This window comes from Capricornis sumatraensis, chromosome 15, assembly GCF_032405125.1.
Source record: "Capricornis sumatraensis isolate serow.1 chromosome 15, serow.2, whole genome shotgun sequence".
In the NCBI taxonomy this organism is placed as follows: Eukaryota; Metazoa; Chordata; class Mammalia; order Artiodactyla; family Bovidae; genus Capricornis; species Capricornis sumatraensis.
Window position 1 is genome coordinate 72,400,796 of NC_091083.1, and position 7,211 is coordinate 72,408,006.

At 42.2% G+C, this 7,211-nt stretch overlaps 2 non-coding genes across 2 annotated transcripts; both read left to right on the forward strand.

Moving 5' to 3' along the window:
• The first annotated feature begins 594 nt into the window (after positions 1–594).
• On the forward strand, positions 595–667 carry TRNAS-GGA (transfer RNA serine (anticodon GGA)). The gene has a single exon. It is a non-coding gene; the product is annotated as a tRNA-Ser (tRNA).
• A 6,152-nt stretch (positions 668–6,819) lies between these two features.
• On the forward strand, positions 6,820–6,924 carry LOC138091959 (U6 spliceosomal RNA). The gene has a single exon (XR_011145984.1). It is a non-coding gene; the product is annotated as a U6 spliceosomal RNA (small nuclear RNA).
• The last annotated feature ends 287 nt before the right edge of the window (positions 6,925–7,211 follow it).

Consider the following 7,211-nt stretch of genomic DNA (forward strand, 5'->3'; position numbering starts at 1 on the left):
ATAACAAGGAATGCAGTTTTGCCATTTGCAGAGACATGGATGGACCTAGAGACTGTCACATAGACTGAAGTAAGTCATAAAGAGAAAAATACCATACATTACCATAAATATGTAGAATCTAGAAAAATGGTACAGATAAATCTATCTGCAAAGCAGAAATAGAGACACAGTCCTAGAGAGCAAATGCATGGGCACCAAGAAGGGGGGAAAGGGATGGAGTGAACTGGGAGATTGGGACTGACATATACACAGTAGTATTTATACAATAGATAACTAAATGAGAATCTACTATGTAGCACAGGGAACTCTACTCCATGCTCTGTGGTTACCTAACTGGGGAAGAAATCCAAAAAAAGAGGGGGTATATGTATATGTAGCCTATGGGGTCGCACAGAGTCGGACGCGACTGAAGCAGCAGCAGCAGCAGCAGCAGAGCTGATTCACTTTGCTGTACAGCAGTAAATAACACATCGTAAAACAAGTATACGCCAATAAACATGTTAAAAAAGAATCCGTCTGTAACAATATAAATATGTGAACGCATATATATATAGATACACACATATATATATACATTCATACATATATATAGCTTCCCTGGTGGCTCAGGGGTTAAAGCGTCTGCCCGGAATGCGGGAGGCCTGGGTTCGATCCCCAGGTCAGGAAGATCCCCTGGAGAAGGAAATGGCAACCCACTCCAGTACTCTTGCCTGGAGAATCCCATGGAGGGAGGAGCCTGGTAGGCTACAGTTCATGGGGTCGCAAAGAGTTGGACACGACTGAGTGACTTCACCTCACCTCATACATATATATACACTCATACATATCTAGGAGAGATGAGAAAGTTATTCCTTACAGAAGATCAGTTCAGTTCAGTTCAGTTCAGTCACTCAGTTGTGTCTGACTCTTTGCGACCCCATGAATCGCAGCACGCCAGGCCTCCCTGTCCATCACCAACTCCCGGAGATCACTCAGACTCATGTCCATCAAGTCAGTGATGCTATCCAGCCATCTCATCCTCTGTCATCCCCTTCTCCTCCTGCCCCCAATCCCTCCCAGCATCAAAATCTTTTCCAATGAGTCAACTCTTCTCATGAGGTGGCCAAAGTACTGGAGTTTCAGCTTCAGCATCATTCCTTCCAAAGAAATCCCAGGGTTGATCTCCTTCAGAATGGACTGGTTGGATCTCCTTGCAGTCCAAGGGACCCTCAAGAGTCTTCTCCAACACACCAACTAGTATATGTAAACCTAATAATGAAAGGGAAATCGCTCAATCATGTCCAACTCTTTGCAACCCATGAACTATACAGTCCATGCAATTCTCCAGGCCAGAATACTAGAGTGGGTAACCTTTCTCTTCTCCAGGGGATTTTCCCAACCCGGGGATCAAATCCAGGTTTCCCACATTGCAGGTGGATTCTTTACCAGCTGAGCCACAATGGAAGCCCAAGAATACCGAAGTGGGTAGCCTATCCCTTCTCTAGCGGATCTTTCCTACCAGGAATCAAACCCGGGTCTCCTGCATTGCAGGCGGATTCTTTACCAACTGAGCTATCAGGGAAGCCCAAACCTAATAATAGAAAGTAGAGATCATCAAAGGATGCCAGGTGGCGGTGGTGGTTTAGTCGCTAAGCCATGTCTGACTCTTGCAACCACATAGACTGACGCCTGCCAGGTTCCTCTGTCCACAGGACTTTCCGGGCAAGAATCCTGGAGCGGGCTACCATTTCCTTCTCCATCTTCCTGACCCAGGGATCAAACCCAGGTCTCTTGCACTGCAGGTGAATTCTTTACTGACTGAGCTATCAGGGAAGCCCCAGTGTATGCTAGAACTAGAGGCTGAATGTTTGCTGTGAAACAGTATTAGCATAGTCTCAAAATATGTACCTACAAAGAGAGTATAAATGGAAAACCAGGAGCTTTATTGTGGAGAAACCTGGCAGACATTCCTTGAACTAAATGATCAAAGTTAATATCTCTAAAAATCAACAAATGAACATCACGTGCATCCTGATATGCTGTCCCAAGGAGGACACAATATTAATTCTTTAGTTTTTTCTGCTAAAAATGCATAACCTGAATCAAATCATGAAGAAATATCAGAGAAACTCAACTTGACAGGCATTCTGCAGAATAACTGACTTGGACTCTTCATAAATATCAAGATCAAAAGCCATCAAGAAAAGCAAAGAAATTGTTCCAGATTAAACACAACTAAAGAAACATGACAACTAATACAGTTATGTGTTGCAGGATTAAATCCTGGACTGGGAAAAACTAAAAAGCATATTATTAGACAATTGATTAAATATGAATGGAGGTTATGGTTTAGCTTATAGCATTGTATCAATATTAATTTCTGATTTTGATAGTTACACAATGGTTTTCTATGAGAATGTCTTTTTCTTATGAAATACACAGTGAAGTATTTAGTAAATAGTGTCTCCAAACTAACGCTTACCTGAATCAGGGAGGGGGAAGGGAATTCATATACAGAAATAGAAATATGTGCATGTGTGTAGAAAGAGAGAGATATACGTGGATAACGCTTACATGCACACATTTGTGAAACAAATGTGAAGAATGGCAGCAATTGATGAATCTGTATAAAATGTAAGCAGGAGTTCTTTGTACTAGAATCACAGAATTTAAAATTTTAAATAATATGTACATGTTCATACATGCAAATTCCCAAAGTAAGCGAAAATTCAAGAAAGAATGCACTAAAATACACTGCTAGAGGGGACATGTAAGTTGGTATTACTTTTCTGAATGTTAACAGTTTGGCAATATATCTGAACCCTATATTTCTGCATAAAATTCTGACCCCACAATATAAAAATATGAACATGGATGCACACCAATTCGGAGCTACAATTATCGTTATACAGGAAATCTGGTAAAACCTAAACAGCTAATAATAGAAAAAGATATTGAACAAAATATAAAGCATCCACCCAATGAAATAAAGATACAGTCCATGAAAGCACTAGTGCAGAAGACTCTGGAAGTTTCTCTGTACTATATTAAGTGGAAAAAAGCTAGAAACTACAATAACAACAAAGAACATGCAATTTAGCCAATTTTTTCAAAACAAAATTATATGTTATTAAAGATGACGTTCTTGGCCCCACTTCTCGACTGTTTTCTGATTCTACACCCATGGCCCCTAGACCTGGGATTCAGTCATGTGAGTTGCTGGGACCAATAAAAGGGGGTGAAAGCAACGTGTGTGAGCCAATTTTATCCTAAGTCATCAGAGCCCTTGTACAGTCCCACTTGTTCTATCAAGTTTCTGCCCACCTCCATGAGAAGAATGTAACTGGGCTGACATTTTTTCTCAGGAGGAAAATGAGAGCCTCATGGGGCAGAGCAGAGCCACCCAACCAAATTTAGCCTAGGTCAGCTGACCCCCAGCTGCCCAGATTCAACAGTAATTGCTCTGTTAAGGCCTGAGATTTGAGGTGGTACATTTTTCTGCCAATAAATAGTTGACATATATCTGAAGCAATACCTAAAAATTAGGATTGCATTGTTACAGATATTTATTATTTTCTTCTTATTTCATTTATTTTCTGAATAATTAAAATGCTCATGTGTTATTTTGATAATAAGTCAGAAATGAGTTACAATAAATAGAGAAGCAGGGGCTTCCCTGGTGGTCCAGAGGTTAAGAATCTGCCTGCCAATGCAGGGGACACAGTTTCAATCCCTGGTCCAGGAAGATCCCACATGCCATGGGGAACTAAGCCTGTGTACCACAGGTACTGAGCCTGTGCTCCACACCAAGAGAGTGCCCCCATTCACCACAACCAGAAAAACCTGTGCACTGCAATGAAGACCCAACACAGCCAAAAATATATAAATGAATTGAAAATAAAAGTAAATAATCTAAAAACCATAGAAAAAGAGAAAATAATGAACTCAAATTCAGAATCGCAGAGGATTCCTGGAAAAATGTTCTACTACTCAAATAAATACATAGCTTCCACTCACTGAATGCCCACTCTAACCCAGATATTTTAATGTGTCCCCCTACCCCTCTCCTTTCCTTGGCTACCATCTTTACTATTTTCAAAGTAATAAAGTGAGACAGGATTCTTTTCATTTTATGGTTGAGGAAACTGAAGTCTGAATAAGTTATGAAGCACGGCTAAACTTACTCAGCTACAAATGATCAGAGCTGAGAAGTCAGCCTGATATGAAGTCACCACCCTTAATTCATGCTAGGGACCTCCCAGATCCCTGGTCCTGCCAGAATTCTGCTGCTGACCTTAGGAATTTTATTTTGAGTTCCATGGAGTCCTGAAGGTCTGCCATTGCTCTTTCGCTGTGAAGTTACTCACACTACAGGCCCACCTCCAATAAGGTGAGGATGATGGATTAAAGAAAGCCACAAACTTCCTAGGCCAAGTAAATGCTGTAGCAATGAGATTCTGGGGTTCTGGGATGTCCTGAGCTCCCCCCTGGATCTTTTGGAACATTCTTGGAATCCTCCCAGCCTGTTCTGAAAAAGTCCAAGGAGTCTCTTGGAGAGGTCCACAAGGGAACTGAGTTCCCCAGCTGACAGCACCTGGGAAGCCCCAGTACCAACATCTCATCCCGAGTGTGCCATCTAGAAAGAGAATCCTCAGGCTCCAGCTGAAAGGCCCCAGGTAACCATGTGGAGCAAAGAAGAGCTGACCCACCAAGCCTTGGCACAATTGCTGTTGCATAAGCACAGTAAATGATTGCTGTTGTTTTAAACCACAAAGCATGGTTTCATTTGCTATGTAGCAATAGATAACTGGAATAGTGGATATTTTTTTCTCAAGTGATGAAGAAAGGAAAGAAAGGATAGACGGAGCAAGGGAGAGAATAAGGAAGAAGTATTTGCCACTTGATTCTCTGGAAAAATTTTCATGAATGAATAAAATTCTCCTAGTGAGAAAAGCACCCTGACTCCTGGACCTCTGCGGTCCTCTGGAGAAAGAAGGGTGTAGTTTTGGCTCTGCGTTAGGTTCCCTCTGGTTTGCTTTCCTTGTCTTCAGCAAACTCAGAATGGCAAAAGAACTGAATTCCCAGTGCAATCCTACCCTTATCCAGGCAGAGAGGCAGAAGTTTTATTTCTACACTTTCTTGTGTATTTATTTATTTATCCTGTCAAAGGAATTTTCAGACTTGTCATTTTAACTGCAGGGAATTTTTCATCCATTTTGGAATTTCAATCACCATGTCACTGAATGGTGATGGTGATGTAGGGGCCACCAAGCTCCTTTGAGTAGCATAAATCCCATGGCCTCCGCCTCCAGGTAAGCCAGTCCCCAGTGACTTGCTGCCACAAGCGGTCAACCAAAGGAAGCTGGACTCTGGTTACAAAGTGACATTCTTGTATAAGATGCTTATGTGAATGGTAGATTCCTTCTTCTCCTTCAATTGTGATAAAATCTTAACAAAATAGATTCTCTTTTCAAGGTCTCTAACTTCTGGAATGGCAATGAGAACCTAAGAGTCCATCTGGACCAGACATCTGACTCTAGTCTGGTAAATAAATAAATAGTCCAGGATCCACCTGGAGTATCAGTCATTAGCCCATCAGATGCATTTTCCAGCCTCCTACTTCTATTTTCAGCTTTGTACTGTACAGAGCCATGTCTTGAAAGCGGAACTTCCTAAATCTCACAAAGTTGGCTTCCTATTAGAGTTGACAAACCATAATCAGGGGTACTGGGGGGAGGTTAGAGGAGAGAAGGAAGGGAGAAACCATGGTATTTCTAACTCTTGCATGACTTCCATTGGTGCAGGATGGCCTTAGCTCCCAGCTTCCCAGGCTCTGTTAACTCCATCTCCTGCCTGTAGACTTGTATGCCATTTCTAAGCTGTCGATGTCTTGTTCCAGATACTTAGCACCAACACTCCTGTGTCTTCCACCGTGTACTTAACTTCTTCTACTCCAGATTGAACTCTTAACGTTCATCACCTTAGAGTTGCTGAGATATAAGGCTCTCATCATTCTACTCTTGTTCATCCTGGTGCAATCAGGCTTTCTTTCTATCCATGAGCACACGTATCCCATGGACATCCCGCAGGTCGCCGGGGCTTGGACCTGAGCTCCAAGAGCGAGCACTCGCTTGAAATGCCGCATTTTGGTGCTTGCTTCTACTATGGTCTTTCCAGCAGTCATGTTTGATGTGAGAGTTATGAAACGAATCGCCAGTCCAGGTTCGATGCCTGATACTGGATGCTTGGGGCTGGTGCACTGAGACGAGCCAGAGGGATGGTACGGGGAGGGAGGAGGGTGGGGGGTTCAGGATGGGGAACACGTGTACACCTGTGGCAGATCCATGTTGATGTATGGCAAAACCAATACAATATTGTAAAGTAATTAGCCTCCAATTAAAATAAATAAATTTATATTTAAAGAAAAAGAAAGAAATGATACTTTTGACCTGTGGTGTTGGAGAAGACTCTTGAGAGAAGAGAGTCTTGGAGAAGTCTTGCAGAAGACGCCTTTGGACTGAAAGGAGATCCAAACAGTCCATCCTAAAGAAATCAACCCTGAATATTCATTGGAAGGACTGATGCTGAAGTTGAAACTCCAATACTTTGGCCACCTGATGCAAAGAACTGACTCACTGGAAAAGACCCTGATGCTGGGAAAGATTGAAGGCCAGAGAAGGGGACGACAGATGATGAGATGTTTGGATGGCATCACCGACTCTGTGGACATGAGTTTGAGCAAGCTCTGGGAGTTGGTGATGGACAGGGAAGCCTGGCGTGCTACAGTCCATGGGGGTCACAAAAAGTCAGATATGACTGAGTGACTGAACTGAACTGAATGCTTGCTTCAGCAGCCCATATACTAAAATTGGAACTATACAGAGAAAGTTAGTATGAGCCCTGCACAAGGATGACACATAAATTCATGAACTGTTCCATATTTTCAGAGTCTAAAAAAGAGTGGCTATATGTATGTGCACAACTGATTCATTTTCTTGTATACCTGAAATTAACACAACATTGTAAATCAACTATATTCCAATAAAAGATGTTTTTACAGGTCCCACTTTAGAGTGAAAGTCCCTCATGGGTAAGCAACTCGAGGACAATTTACACAAGTCCTTGAAGGTTTCAGACTGTGCTACATATGTCTTTATCATCATTACCCTGTTGTCACCAAGAATTTAGCATCTGAGACAGAAAGGCATGGGAGGAGAATCCTGGTCCCATCT